This window comes from Pieris rapae, chromosome 1 (assembly GCF_905147795.1).
Source record: "Pieris rapae chromosome 1, ilPieRapa1.1, whole genome shotgun sequence".
In the NCBI taxonomy this organism is placed as follows: domain Eukaryota; kingdom Metazoa; phylum Arthropoda; class Insecta; order Lepidoptera; family Pieridae; genus Pieris; species Pieris rapae.
The window spans coordinates 1,138,892-1,155,973 of NC_059509.1; the positions used below are offsets into that span (position 1 = coordinate 1,138,892).

General features: G+C 33.2%; 1 protein-coding gene across 5 annotated transcripts in view; it reads right to left on the reverse strand.

Moving 5' to 3' along the window:
• Window positions 1-12,120, reverse strand: part of LOC110994470 (zinc finger protein 608) — a 79,499-nt gene extending 67,379 nt beyond the window's left edge. For all 5 annotated transcript variants that reach the window (XM_022261110.2, XM_022261111.2, XM_022261113.2 and 2 more), the window contains exon 1: window positions 11,798-12,120. The gene's annotated coding sequence lies outside the window, so the exon portion shown is untranslated. The remainder of the gene's footprint in view (window positions 1-11,797) is intronic.
• Between the last annotated feature and the right edge of the window lie 4,962 nt (window positions 12,121-17,082).

Here is a 17,082-nt window from a genome sequence, read left to right on the forward strand (position 1 = left end):
AATAACTAATAAGAGATCAAAGACCGTAGTACATGAGATCGCTCCAAGCGATAAGTACACCTCCACACGTTTCTTTGTAGTACATTTTTTGCACCAAATATATATTAGATAATGTGTCTTTGTGGACGTGTTTCACTTTACAATTATAATAAGCGTAATCATATAATTACGTTTAGTATACTTATGACAAAAAAGATGTGTGACTTTTCAGTTACGGTATTTAAGTATTAAGAAATCTAATAAGTACCTGTAAATTTGTGCAATTCCCTAAGCAAAAATCAATTTAATTAAACTTAACTATCTTCTTAAACCTTTGAAGCGAATAAACTCGAAATCGTGTTACGAACTCAGATAAAATATTTTCAAGAAAAAGGCAAAAACAGATGCTCACTTTATGAAGGAAAATATTTTTTAATACAGTTGCTCAAAAAGTGGCATATTGCAGGGAGGTATAGCGTTCGGAAAGTGGGCTATTACACACTCGTGCTTTTTCTTTGCCATTCCCGCACTCGTGCGTTTTCTTTGCCAACTGTCAAAACAATGTGTATTAAAAAGAAAAAACCAACCACGAAGGTTTTATTAAAAAGATTCATAGAAGTTTTTATGATATATGATTTCTAAATATTATAATAATTGGATTCAATAACTTCGGTTATGTTTCTTTTCATTTCATATCAATTAAAAAAATATTAAAAAGAATTTTATAATATATGCAAATACGTATTTTTAAAAAGTTTACTAATAATTGGATTCAATAAGTTAGGTTAGGTTTATTTTATTTCATATCAATAAAAAAAATATTAAAAAGAAAAAACTAACCATGAAGTTTTTACTAAAAAAATCACAGAAGTTTTTCTGATTCATGCAAATATTTTAAAAAGAAGCTACTATTTGTTTCAATATCAGATTTAATGATTGGACTCAATGAAGTAGATTTGGTTTTCTTTCAATAAAAATAGTCTACTGAAGAATTCGCTGTATGGGCCAAGTTCCCTTTGTCTACCCAGAATGGGTGAAGAAAAGAAAAAACAAGCTTTGCTCATATTCTTTGCGGTTGGCGCCATTTTCCCAAAATGTTCTTTCGAGTTGAGTTATTTGTTGCACAAAATGAGTAATTTCGACGATATTTTATTTGAATGAATACCACCCGAACGCAGTATAATTGTATAAAATGCTTCGGAGAACAATTTACCGGAAACATATAAGTCGCTACATATCTACGTGCAACGAATTTATTCCATAGAGAGAATAGAAAAAAAGCAAATAGTTTAATTAAATTGCTTTATTTTTTCGCAACTGTATTAAAAATAGTCGTTCAGTACACGTGCGGTACAGTCATTGCAACTTGTTCCGACTGTCAACCCTCACCTTCGGCTGCGCCTCGGCTCGGGTAGACATTCGTCGGAACTCGTTGCAATGACAGGCTTTCCGCACTTGTAATGAAATATACTATTTTCTGGTGTGGTTTTAAGCTGTTCTGAGACAAAGCGTATTTTTAATTCAGTGATTTAGAAGTTATATAATACGTTAAGTATACTTAAATTGATTTGCATCATAGAAAAAGTAAGTTTAGAAATCGAAAAACATTACACATGAAAATATAGACTATAATTCAAATAAGTTGATGAACGTTAAATCTGATATATTCGCATTTATCGTTGTCGTTTGTCGAACTTGGGTTTAGAACCAAGGGAAAACAAGATGGTCTCGGAATAGGTAATGACAATTGAATTACACAATGAACAGTGCACAGATTAAAGAGAATTTATTTATTTATTTATTAACACTTCGTTGCATTACATAAAAGGAAAAGAAAAATATTAAACATAATTTAATGAAAAGCAACTGGCGGCCTTATCGCTTTAGAGCGATTACTTCCAGACAACCAACCAGAGAATCTTAAGTAAAGGCAGAAAACTACGATTTTTAATCTAGTATGTAATGATATAATATACTATCTGTAATAATGTTTGAAGATATAAATTATATAAAAACGAATAGTTTTTAGGTAAATACTTTCGTAGATTATATTACTACATCTTTAAACATGGCCTATGGTTGACATTTCATTTCAGATTCCTTTTTTTAATATTACATCTAATAATATCTGTTATTTTAAGTTCTTAAATGACATTTATATTCCAAGATAGGACAGTGTATGATATTATGGTAGCGCAAAATTTAAAATTAAGTTTGCGTAATTTTTGTAGAAGTTATTGTATTTTTTGACGAATAAATGTGGCGTTATTCGTAAAATGCGTTTCGAGAACAATGAACGAATTCTGGGAAAAGAGAAATTAATTGCTGCACTTGAGTCAGACGTTTGCGAGAATAAACCACTGGATCCTGGCTACAATAATTATTGTAACAAAGAAAATGATCAACCTATTAAAATTGTCTCTGCTTTTAATTTTTTGCAATGATTTTTATGTAACTAGACTATGGAGATATTTTTCTGAATACATACATTAAACCATTTTTATTATAGATATTTTTGTTACTAAATATTTCTACTGGGAACTTATAAACCGGGGTTAACAACGTGTCCACGCGTTTCAAAAATCAATCATCATCTATCATCCACTTCATTTTTTTCATTAATAAGGTTACAAATCCTTCGCACTTCGTTCCTACCATGGAGTGTTCAGAGGAGTTGTTCGGTCTAATACTTGAAGCTGAGTTTCGTTATCGGACGTCAAGGCCAAATACAAAATTCCATCCATATTACCTCGACTTCCGTCGTTTCACAACTGAGCGTTTTCTAAGGCAGTTTTTGCCGCGCACCACCGCTATATGGAACCAGATGCCCACTAAAGTATTTCCGAACCAAAAAAAGAGCGTACCATTTCTTGAAAGGCCGGCAACGCACTTGCGAGCCTCCTGGCAATGTGAGTGTCCATGGGCGGCGGTATCACTTAACATCAGGTGAGCCTCCAGCCCGTTTGCCTCCTATTACATAAGAAAAATAGTATCAGGAGAGCATAGACTTAGTCTCAACAATAAAACAATAAATCTGCTATTACATTACATCTCATGGGAATGTTTTTGTTGTGTAATCATAAAATATATTTTCACAAAGAAATTTGAGAATACAATTGTGCATATTACCTTTCACATTTGTCAAAATTCAATTACTATTTCACAGTGGACAGATTAAAGACAATGCGAAAGAGTCATTGCAGTTTCATAAACTCATTTAGTTGACAGGGGATTTCAGTTTTATTGATAACGTACCACAAATAGCAATGGAATGTTTTGTGTTTATCACTCCATGGTCACAATGAATACATAAGTACCAAACCATTCTATTGAACTTATAGCTTCCTAGTACATTTATCAAAGTCGTCTAGTAAATTATGTATCTCCGATATCCTTTTTTTTCTTTTACTTTTTTTTATAATGTCCAATCAAATATCGGCGACGTGTATCTCGCCATATTAAGTTTCTCACGTAAAAAAAAAAATATTTTTTGTAATGAGAAATAAAGTTCTTTCAACACTAAATAAACATTATATCTGATGCAATTGTAACTTTCTATTTGGATCTATACTTAGAGTCAATGTTTACGAAATTGTTTATGCTGTCTAAAATAACCCTTACATGCAATTAAAGCAATGTGAATAATAAATGAAGCTACAACTCGATCAGGTTTACAAATAGTTAAACTTGTTGCCGGTTGAAATTCTAGTAAAACCGTAAAATATTTATTCAAAGTGTGATGGATGTTTGAGCGTTGGCGTCGAGCGCTGTTTTCATCTAAATTTTATCGTTTTATTTCGTATTGACATATCAGACGAGTCGCATTTTAAATTGTATTCGACTTGATATAGATCACTGTTTTATTAAATTGAAGCGTATCACAGCTTTTTTAGGAAAACTAATATTTTAAAATTCAGTACGGGATCAGAATTATTTAAGATTTTTGTATGGATTTACGTAGTTTTGAGTAATAAATTAGCTGCATATTATATATACCATACAAAGCACACTTTTTAACATAAAGAGACGATTATCATATTATTATATGATATATTATGTAATAGCATAAATAAAAATGTCTTATTTCTTATTATCTACAGATCATGCTTATTACAAACTATAAAATCGAACATTCTATAACATCCTAATTTTAAAACCAAAACGCCGTCATATACATGTCGTTAATCTGTGTCAACACACTAAAACCACAGACGATATACTCTATGCCAACTCAAACAAAACCATAGAGCCTGACCTTATTTATAAATACACGTATTATCAGTTTCAAGTTACAGTACAACGTTATTATCTTGTTAGGCGACACCAGCAAAGCCTTACATCATGGCTCAATGAAGGCATTAGTCCGTAATCGATTCTTGCTTCATAATGTCTTTATATTTAGTAGATTATATCGCCACTTGCGTCACTTGGTTGATAGGGTTTTCTCTTTAAGGTTTAATGATTTACTTGAACCCGTGAACTTTACGTCACAGACTATATGTAAACACAGATAAGAACTATTAATTTGTAATGTGCATCTTATGTAAGAACAGAGAGATATATTATTCTGTGTAAATGGCGGAAGGAAAGGTATTTTAGGTAGTAGTTTCAAGTTAAGTTTAAGGTACTCCTAAGAAATTACTTTTTATAATTCTATTGAAATAAGTTTTTTATGTTCAATTACGTCATTAATCCTCAATGAAACATATGAAGATAAACATTTAAACTTTTTGGAAAGAAATCCTCGTTAATAAGTGTTGAGAATTATATAGTATCTTATTTTACATATTAACAGTCATGTCAACACTGGATCAAATTACTTAAGAAATCTTGTGGCATACATGTTCAGTAAGACGAGGCTTGCATTTTAATAAGTTTATAGCGGCGAAATGGCTTCTGTGGCTCCGTACTTTGTCGCTACATTCTGCCAGTATTCGTTGGCATGAAGAAACTTCAATACAAAATAAAACATAAAAAGGAATATATGCAAAAATAATAATATCTGACACAGTTTAGAAGGAGCCATTAGTACGTCAAGTACTTGACTGCCATAGACAGTGGTCACTCCTCATAGACATTATTTATAACGGGTCAATTGTCAATTGAACAATTTGTTAGCGAGTACTTAGTTGGTGTAGTCAAGGGAATTTTGTTTGTTTTATGAATTTATAATTTACAATAGTCATGTTCTCATAGACACCGTTTCTTTAGTTCCACATATGAGGTATATTGTGATAAATAAAAGGCACGAATAACAACTAATGTAGGTTTACCCTGAATTCTAGTAAAGCTAGAGTGTTCAATGTCAACTCTTAGGGGGTGTATGATCTTATGGTGAAGGAAACCAGAGGAAACCGGCAAGTCAAACCCAACTAATCAACTGACCACCAACTTGACTGTGATTAATGAAATAGTAACTATCATGCTCTTTGAAGATTATGGTACAAATTAAACGATTTTTTTATGTTTTTAAATAAATATATCTATCACTAAAGATAAATAGAATCATTGAAACAGTGTTTTCCGTATCACCTTGAGGCCCGTGAATCTGATCGTTATTAAGGCAGTTTTTCCCGCGCATCGAACCAATTCGACAGTTTCCTTCCAGAAAGGACCTGCAACGCACTTGCGAGAGAGAGAGAGAGATTATATAAGTGTCCATGTGCGGCAGTAAGCTTCCTGCCCGTTTGCCTTCTATTACATAAAAAAACTCAGCAATCAAGGTGTAACATATTAATTAAAATTTATAATCCCATTGAGCATTTTATAACTCAACGCATATCATGTTTAATTGAGGAAGTATACAGATTATACGAAATCGGACCGTGTACTAACAGTAAAACCTGCCAGACCGTGGAAAATCCGGCATTTTAGGAAAAAAAACAACGTTTAGCGTTTCACGATAATAAAATTAACAAATATAATTAAGATTCGTAGGAACACGAACAAAAATAATGTCTGCTATTTTTAGTATGTGAATGTGTTTTCAATTTCCCGTCGATTTGTTAATTACCGATTTAGTTACTTAGTTTCACATTTCAGTTATTAATATAAATTATGTCCTCATAATTAAATGCGTAATTTACATTAAATACCTGAAGGTGTTCACGGTGCAATTGAATAGGCTCATTTATATCACCCAGGAGATAAGAAACATAAAAGGGCGGGCGATGATGCTAATACAGTGAACTTAACCTGGCCGGCACCTTGCGCGTCGATTCGTCCCAAACTGGTTCTTTCGACCTTCAAGACTTGCCTGACGCCTCGCATTTATGTTACCCTGGTACTGCCGATCGGTATACCTGATCGGTTTTTAAGAATCGATCATTTTTTTATATATTCATCAATATGATGGACCAAACAAAATCTAAATAATGTTAGTTAATAATGTAACTAACTAAACATACAGTCGAACAATTAAATATTATTTATGTAACTGAGTCATGAATTTGAAACAAAAACATCGCAAATTGACTGAGAGAAAAAACAAAAACTTTTTCTGATTAAAGACGTGAATGTCAAAGCCGTAACAAAAATGTTTTCTCGTCACAAAATACTATGACTTCTCGCATTGTATACAATATTTACAATAACGTCCATGTAGGTTTTAAAAATGATCGGAATCGTATTCGATTTATATCCGCATTGTATGCGGTAAGTGGGCGGCTTATCAGAACGATCTGGCCCTTACGTTGGCCCTTGCCGCTGGCGTGTACTATCTTTTGTATATTTACACATTGCTTCAACATTTAAATTTATACTCTCCAAGGAGTCAAGAGACGGGAATGTTCTAACGCTTTGGAGTCGTAATAAAGCGTCTATTGCATTGTCTTAACATGTTAATAAGTTATGATCGCTTGGTATAATCGGTTAATTAGATTTAGAAAACTCATGATAATAAGTACTTTGTAGGACGTAACTAGTTGTATTTGTCGGGATATGTGTATACATAATTAAATAATATTATTATGACCCATAAATTATCATTAATGTTAATGATAACTTGAAGTTATCTCAATACATATAACATTTACATTCCACTGGCGTCTGGTTATGATAACTAACATATACTTTATTTATATCCAGATAAATTATTAACGTGGAGCATTGTTGTATTATGGGAAAATCTAGTTTAATTTTTCCCATAAGAAAGATTAAAGGAAAAAGTAAATAATTAGAAATAATATGTTAATCAAAAAGTACGAAGTATGTCGATGTTACTTTGGCCGCTGGAGAAAGAAGCGTAAATTTGAAAAGACATCCCGATGTGGCGTGGCACTTTGGGCTAATGAAAGAGTGCTCAGTCTAAACGGCGGGTTATTCGTGAATCGCGACAGTATAATCGCGTGAACGCCGTAATTGGTCTTAATCAAGCGAGATGGCGTGCCGCTCGGGGCAATGTCGGTTCTATTGAAACTATTAGTAAACTTTATTGCTTGAATAATTTAATTGTGGATCCACTCGATTCTAAATTATCGTAATCTATACTCGTCTACTGCCATTACGTTATAAGTTTTACTACAGCCATTTGTTAACGTAATAAAAGGCTCCTTTTAAAGCATGAATAAGTACTCATTCATGTATTATTTACGGCTCGCTTCTCAGCTCTTTGTGGTTTAAACATAAATTGAGTTATTTATGAAAAGATAATGAGAAGGCTTTGTTGGGAACAAAATGTCGTCGCCGTTTATGAGATTGTAAGATTTCATGTCGGTAATTGCTTGTTACGTCAGTCGGTAATGTCCTTAGACATTTCTCTGGGGAAATGGAAAACAAGTGAGCTGTTATCTCGCATTACCGCCTGGTATGGTAATTTACGATCCGAGTACTCTGTGGCTGGTAACGCTTCGTAGAAGCCGGTTTGGTCCAAAAGACAAACCTTAAGACGTGAATTGAATGCTAAACGTGTGGACATGAATGCATGATTCCATTTAAACAAGTACTGCATGGCACGAGAAACGTGTTTCAAACACCTATAGAGCAAATAATGTCACAAGACTCGACTCTTCGACCTTTTTTAATATTGCTAACGATAAACAAATTTATAACCTTCACAACTCTATCCGCACATTAAAATCCTTCTGAGAACAAATTGTCAAAACACTCAGGTAGATTTTTAATAGAACAAGAACAAAAGAATCCTGATTTAACGATGATTCATGTCGTGGCATTTTTAGAAACATAAAGTAAGTAAGTTAAGTAAGCTTCATCGAAAGCAATAAAACTAAGTGTTTTCGAAGTCTCATTGAGTATTTGATGTTGTTGGTGGGTCGTGATTAAATGGAGCCCCATTACATTAGCATAGCGTTTAGTTGAAGAACAAGTCTTGGAATTGAACATTGGATGCGATGCGCCGCGGGCACGCGGCAAATTGCCAGTGGGCGGCGCGGCGATATGATCCCGCGACCCCTCGATAAATATTCCATCTAACTCGCATGCCTCCCACCAATAAAACATTTCAATGTCGAGAATGCCTAACAAAAAGCACGAAACAAAGAAAGTCTTTGAATGTAAATTAAAATTAATCCACCCGGAAAACAGAAGGATATGAAAACTCAAACAAAAGGGACAAAAGAATTTCAAAGTGGAATCGGACGGAAATGAAGGAGCAAAAAGAAAAGGTAGAGAGCTCTAGAGCCGCGACCTGTCGGATACCAGGAGTGCATACCGCAGCGGAGTCTTCAAATTGAACATCGAAATCTAATCAAGTGTGATTTTAATAGACTAGGTGGTGGTGATTGATAACGAATTAATAGATTCGAAATAGATTTTCAATTTTAAATAACAATGGAAAGCAAATAAATGTCTGGGAGCTGACGCGAATGACACAATAATAAAAAAAAGAAAATACGTATTTGTGTTTGGAATAAATCCATCGAAAGTGGTCACGGAGCGACAACATTTGTTTCATTCCAGCGTTATATTGTTCAGGAAATAAGTGGTGCGCGTCAATAGGCGATTCTATAAAAGCGAATAGCAAAAGTTCGTGTACAGAGCTCGTAATGTTTCTGTTTCGCGGACCGCCCGCAGCGCCCCCTGCAGCCCGAACAAAAAATCCACGGAGTTGAGCACTAACGACGCGGCTTATAAAAAAGCAACGTGACTAATTGGATTCAGATAGTCAACTGACCGCGAACATGCTCATGATTGCACGTCATTTAGATAATCATTCGATTTATGTTTCTGATTAAGCTATGAATCCATTTTGCAACTTAATATCATAATCAACTAGGTAATAATGCCTATTTTAAATATAATATTAGCGCCCACGCAGCTCTGCAGCAATTATTTATTTTTAATCTTAAACTTATATTTATTTCTTTTTTCTTTTTATGAATGTTCTTTGACGTTCATGGCGTAGCAAGTAATTGGAACGCCCTTAGCCTGAGTACCAAGATGTGTTATCTTATAGTAGGTATAATATTGATATATATAACAACAACAGCTATTAGCTACCTAGCTTTGCGAGTGTATGCCATAAACTATACAACACTTAAGATTTTTAAATTCAGGCTCTGTGTTGCTAAGATCGACCCTAAAATAAAGCTTGACGAACAAATTTCTTCAATTTTTGCATATTTTTCGCAAGCTTATAGCTTGCCATTTGCCAATAACTAAATATTAAATAAACAGTTTTTAGAATTGCTTTAAAAAACAACAAAAAAGGATTCATTTCTAAAATAGTTATCAATAAAATGGCAAATTCTTGAGGCCATTTAAGTATTTAAGGAAAATGTAAAATGTCACAGTCTAATCAACAGGATAAGGTGTCGAGTTAATTATGCTAATAAAATGTTTCTATGAAGATTAAATTAACTGTTTATTATGCTAAGTAGAATAATAACTTATAGTACTTCCATAAATGTGAATTGAAAAACTGAACTGGTAGAGTGCGAAAAATAAATTTATTTAAATGCTCCCGCAAATAAAAGAAATTTACAAGTCTTCAATTATTTATTATTAATATCGTAAATAATAATAAAATACCAGGTTAAATTATGGAATGTAGCCATGTGTAAAGATTATAATATCGCTTTGATAACAGTGAGTTTATTTTTAGATGCTAAAAGAATTTTAACGTTTGGCTTATTCTCATTATATGACTATTAATTAACTAAATGTGCAATATTTATCATTGTTTTGAATTATTTAGCATATTTATATTAATTTTGTATCCTCATTTAACGGCATGGTATTTCCAAATATATTTAAATTAATGTAAATTCAACTTGCAATGTCGAAGGTCGAAAATCGGATAAATGAAGTTTTTATGATGTTAACGAACGATGTAGACGTCTTGATTGTTTAAAAGGGACCTTAGAAATTGGTCTTTTCTTTTTTCTGTCTTATTAAGATTTTTCTCTTATTCTTAATAAAATACGTAATATATACCTTTTACATACGTACGTATACACATACTACAAGCAAATAGCGCTAGAATGTTTTGTCACCTTCGTTTATTTTTAAAATGACAAGAGAGTAATAGGGAAAGCATTCAATAGATTTACTGACATTTGTATTTTAAGTGTTTTAGACTAAAGATGAGATTTTATTTTTTTGTCGTTATCGGCAAATCTCAAACATTTCATTTTGTCAAGAATGAATTTTCATGATATATACGATTGGAGTTTAGACTCGATTACAGAAATATTTTTACATACGTTTGCTTTTCGTAGTAGATACACCGTACAATACTTAATGCATTCGTTGCACATTTTCAACAAAAAATAATGGAAAGAGCTTTTACAAAAACAAAGAATTGAGGTTTTTAAATAAGTAATTTTTCAAGTAAGATAAATCAAATATTATATTGTTTTCTTATCTTGCCTGTCGCCTTCCAACACATTAACTGATCTTATCTAGGTACAATTTTCTTTTGTTTCGAATACTACCTATAGATTTCAGTAGTATGATAAGGTTTTCTTTTTTTAACCGTAATAAAAAGAAGGGTTTATATTTCATTAAGAGTATAACTTACATAATAATAATAAAAATATTAAAAAGTTAATTTAGTTGTATTTTGTTGATCTGTGTACGGATTAAAATTTATAGGTTCGTTTTTTCATTCCTATGATTAAAAGCGGCGTTTGTATACAGTAAAACGTCAATTACACGGCCAATATAACCTAGAGTCTCAGTTCATATTATTCTTAAAAATACTTAAAACTAGGTTAGTTAATAACGATCACATAAAGATAGACTACTGAATTTTAAACTGATGACTCTTTGTGGCTTCCGAGATTTAATCGGGATGTTATTTATCATTTATTTTGAAATATAATTTCTGACAAAGCTGTAATAGAATGTCTATAGTTAAAATTATTTTTAATGAAACTATATCCTATGTTTTGTTAGGACTTTGTTAGCAAAGCAATTACTTTAGGTATGTCTAGGGAAGGCTTGCTTTCGGTTCCCTTGTGGTCTAATGGGACGGCAAACAGCCTACCGCGTGTTGACACGCTGTGATTCGGATGCTTTATAAATATTTCGAAGGCAGAGCCATAAGCCCATTAGGAACTGGAAAGGGTTATTACTCACCCACGTTGTGTTATCCGCTTTGACTCGACATAACTTACTGATAGACGCATAAATTACTCTCAACATTTTCAACGTTATTTTTATGTATCTACATTTAAATCTTTGTGTATCTTACAACTGATTTAAAATTATCAATACTTTGTTATAAGAAGGTTCAGTTTCGAGCCACTTACACGAGATCCCCCTCTCCCCACTTCCACATCCCGCACTACGCTTGCCTATATCTAAAACCCTGGATGCAAAACGATTTACTATATGATAATCTATACATAAAGCTCACCTTAAGCTTAGCCGGCTCAGTCCAACCGCCAAAACAATCCACAGCTTTGTTTCAATACGATCGATACGCACCGAGCACACCGTAAAAGCAAAGTAAATTGCTTTTAATCACCATTCAGCACATAAACGAACACGGCCGACTCGTTTCACAATATAAATCGTTTCGAACTTCACACATTCACGTTCAAAAGAACATACAATCGCCAGTCAATCCTTGGGGCCATGTAATCAAATCCATAGTAGGTATAAACAAATAACACTGATGATTTCACGGTAGAAACACTAGTTTTGCGTAGTGCACGTCAGCGCCGCTTCGAGTCGGCGGATGACCGCGGAACTCTTGAAGCGAGGAACGCTACGTGTCGAGACCGGTACGACATGGGAGCGAGCGGGACGGTCTTATCCTGTTAGTATACAAGTTAAGAAAGGACAGCTAATACTTTACGGGCTGTAGATGAAAAGGGCGCATACTGATTACGACTGGCGGCGTCTGTCGCAGCATTTTACTATCGGAGATTTAATCCGGAGACGGACCGGAATGAAATAGATAACAATTGCGTCCTCAGTGGCAGTCATGAACGCTCATTCATTATAATTGAAATTATCTAGCATAAGTTGCGTGTACGGTCATTGACCTCTTACTGAAGTTACTAGGACTAAATAGGAAAAATAAAACGAATGCCTAACTTTGTATAACGTTTTCATGCGCACGCACTCACTAAAATAAACTGTCTTGCTAAAGGGTATGGCAGAAAAAATAATACTTTTAAGAAATTCGCCCAGCCATTTCGCATCAATAATTTACACAAATGAGGATTAAAATAAAACACAATATGCATCATATTTACAGGTTTATTACTAGAGTAATCTCGTGGTCTGTAAAGACCACTTTGAAAGTGTCACAAATGCTTCGTAGACAATCTTGAAACAATTTAATTTAAACATCTTAAATACCTATATAATTTAACTTACACTAATGAAAACGCTAAACCAAGACGTATGCGTAAGGCAAAATATCTACGAGTAGGTAGTCCTTTCGTCTTTCTTGCTATTAAAAATATTCCGTGCATCTTCAACCAAATTCTGCATAAACGTACTACAAAACAAAACGTTTAATTGAAGGTTACAGTACAGTTTAAGCTGACAGCTGATATGAGCCGGTATAATTATTTGCTATGGGATTCAATTAGTGACTACTAATAAGGAATTCTTATTTTAAACTTTTTTGCAAAACTTATGGATGTTGAATGTGTACTAATTGCTTCTAAATGACGTCATTGCAGTACGCCTACGATATCCAAGCATCTGCCCCTCAAAAGTAACAGTTGGTTGAGCAATACCCACTAAAAATCTCGGCTTAGAGATTTTGGGGTCGCTCCGGCATACTACCAATGCGGTCTTTTTATAAAAAACCATTCATTCATCACTCTTCTTCACTTCATTCCACTTCACTCATTTCATTTTAATCATGCTTTTGTGGTAAGACGCACGAATTAAAAAAAAAACAGATTATAGGATTAAAACAACTACAGTTATTTGGCAAATAGCCGTATTTTTAAAATAATCAAATAGAAGTACATATATTTACAAAGGCAACTTACAACTCCACAAACAGAAATTTCCTTAATATTAAGTCATTTAATTTTACAAAATTAGATGCTTTGATGACTTATTGGATATATAAGTTCACCACATGCAACTTTCTTCAATCAATTTAAATCTAGCGAAGTATCCGTATTTTGCTTGATATAAAAAATTCAGGCTCAAAACTACGCGCAAATTTTAAAGTAATATCTATACCGTTTCGACATGAGCCTGCTAATAAAAAGTTTCCTCACAAAATATTAGTTGGTGTTAAACCTAATGATCGCGAACACTAACTCTGCTTTTGCTATAAAATAATTTACGTAAAACCTTAATTACCATGCAACCGTCAAATTGCAGATTGCTAGGGACTGTTTCACAAGGTATGGATAAAGTACCAAATAGCTATGCAACACAAATTATCGAAAGATAAAAGTTCCAAATAAGAAACTTCGCGTTTCATGACGAATAGCGCTATCTGACAGTCGTGAAACGCAAAAATACTGTTTATCCTACTAATAAGTAATACATAGCTTTTTGGAACTTATCCGAACATTGTGAAACAGACCCTTAATTTGGTAAATAACCCGACAATAGTTACACCACATACAAATTAGATTCAATTCATTAAACAATATTGAAAAGAAATGGCAGAGATATTCGTGTTCTACAATATTCGAGATATTTAATATAATTGTACAAAAAAGCATTTTATTTGACCTGCATTAAATGGAGTTAAGAGGATATGTTTCACAGAGTAACCTGCCTGTATTTAATTTGGCGATATCAATACATTTATTTTTTAATGGAAAAAAATTCTGATGACACGGCTCCTGCCGATGCTAATATTGTCTTTGCAGCTTCATGTTCACTCTCTTTCAGCTATCGACTCATAGGCGACAATAGCAGTAGCAGCAGTGACCTATTTACATGCTGCCCACTTTCCTATCTGATAAGACGAAATATAGATGTGTCTCATGTAATAAACTACATGTATTCGTAGTAATTGTAAAGATTTACTAGCAATTAAAATTGTCTTCAAAACCCAAATACCCATGAAATTTAATAAAATATAAACTTCAATAATTTAAATATCAATCGCTGATCTTTAAGAATATCTTTAAAGAGACCTTAATTGTTTTATTGGAGCATTATATAAACAACAAAGCCAAAAATAAATTCCCGGTGCGAATATTAAAATATAAATAAACCCAGTAACGGATTTCAAGGATCAAAGATTCTTCTAACAAAACCCAATGATCATTCTACTAAATCACTTTCATAAATTTAATGAAGACAACAAAAATATTTTAAAAAAAATCATATTGATCTAAATCTACCGAAATGCAGTATATGCTATACTTCATAATATACCTGTCACTTTCCTTCACAGCGTTAATGCTATTTGACAGAAAGAGACAAAAGATTACTGTTGAACCTTAAAAAATTACGTCGACGCATTTCATACTGAGTCGTCGGGCAATAAATGTCACTGGATTTGCACTCAATGCAACCCCTTATCGATCTATCTGCGCACGCGAGGTCGGTACGTCTATGTATTTTAAACGAACAAGCACCACTCCTGATAATTAACATACAGATACGAAAGAGGATTTGATGAACTAAAAAATATCTCTAGAAAAACTAAAACGGACTACATTACGATATATAGTTTCTCTATAATTACGTCGAAACAAACGTTTTATATTACAAATTAAAAAAATCAGATATATTAATACTTAACATAATTTAACATATCGATCGTACCTATTCCGTTATCGATACGCACCTCAATTCTTACGCACATCACTACACCTCTCGATAACACCAAGTGCGAGCGAGACAGATAAATATAAAGATCCGAAGCCTCAGTTCCTACGTTTTTGTGTTGCTGTTGCGTCGACTATAGTAAAATTAATGGTCTATATATATCGTATATATGAACTGCAATAACACTTTGTACAAATAAAATAAGCAGGAAATGTAAATTTAGGCATTTAATTTTTTTTTCATTCGTGTACAATAAGTTACCTACATATTAAAATATACTTTAATCCCAGTACAAATAAGTAATTTATTGGATGAAGTTTTGATTTGACCTAAAAAAGGACTAGGAGCGAATGAAGCATGCAGTGGTTTTGTTTAAACACCCATTGACTCTACAATTCCGATCTTAAAAAAGGAGTTTAGTATTCAACAATTGTTGCCATGTTTTCTAATAACTTAATTAAAACTTTATCAAATTTAACCCTTTCAGACCTGAATTATTTTTTTTCATCTGATGGATTTGGTAAATTCCATGTGTCTAAAGTATAATCAGGACACTATTAAAAAAATAAATAAAAAAATATTAGCCTTAAACTTTACGGGAAAATCAATTTTTTCTTAATGTGCACAATTGTGGACTCTCGTCCTACATAGTAATAAGAATAAGGTATGCGAAGTTGTTCTGAAATTAAATAATATTAATTTGGAAACATTTTTATTACAAATTATAAATGAATTAAAATAGTTTAATTCTTTCTATAAAATAAAAATAAACATTTATTATTTTTTTGGCATAATTAGTCATTGGCACATGAACAATAATTAGGAAAAAAATATTTTTATCTAGTGTGGAAGGCCAAGAAGTAATTCTTGTCTTTAGTTAGGCATACATGTACTTTACACTTTATGCATTTGACACGGGATTTTCCTTTGCATCCCACCATTTTACACCTAGTCCCAGTTCCATCGTCATGTGTAGGGAAATGCCCAACACTGTCACCAGTAATTTCATCTGTAGGGCGAATCTCTCCTGGCCTTCTTGGTATAATTTGCATCGTTGAACTACTGCTAGATGGTCGATCTCTTTTGGCGATAGAAAATTTATCTTGTAGCACCAAACTGTCAGCCAAACGACGCCGAAAGTAAAGCAAAGTAAGTCGTTGCTTTTTTGGTGTGCCTAATAAGTCGTTTGGTGTGCCTAATAGGATTTGTAGTAAATGGTATGATGAAAAATAATTATCAAAGTAAAGCTCATGACCCTGGCTCTCTCCGATTCTCTTTGCGAGATGTACAACTATCGAAGCACCATAGCCAATATTTTTTGCAATATTACTGTCAAGTTCTGGAGAGGAGGTCTGGTAAAGAATGAAATCATAAGCTTGGCCATGTGTACCACATAAAAAAAAGATTTTGAGACCCCATGGACATGGTTTTCCTTTTATATATTGTTTGGCTACATGTTTTCCGGTGAAAGGAACCATCTTTTCATCAACACAAAGTTCTCGTTCAAGTGGTAACTCTAAGCATCGATTCCGAACAGCATCATAAATGGATCTCACTTTATGAAGTACATCTTTGCAATCAGCCGGAATTTTCGTGTTGTAAACAAGATGTAAATTATTTCGTAATTCAAAAAAACGGTCCCTTGTCATATTAGCTGTGAGGGAATGCTAATGTTTGTCTCCCAGTACATTATCAAACAAGGGTAACTAAATATTCCTGTGGCTAAATGTAATCTTATAAAATTGGCTAGGTCCTTCATCGTCATCAGATTCAGGTGGAAATAACTCCCTTTGGTTTTGGTGAATGACATCTGCTCCAACTCTAGCAGCTAAAGGTGCTGTACAAATTGAATCTCCATAAGAATAATCTTCGTCATCAGATGATAACAACAAGTCAGAAAAATCTCCTTCTTCTAATGCTTGTAACGCCTCC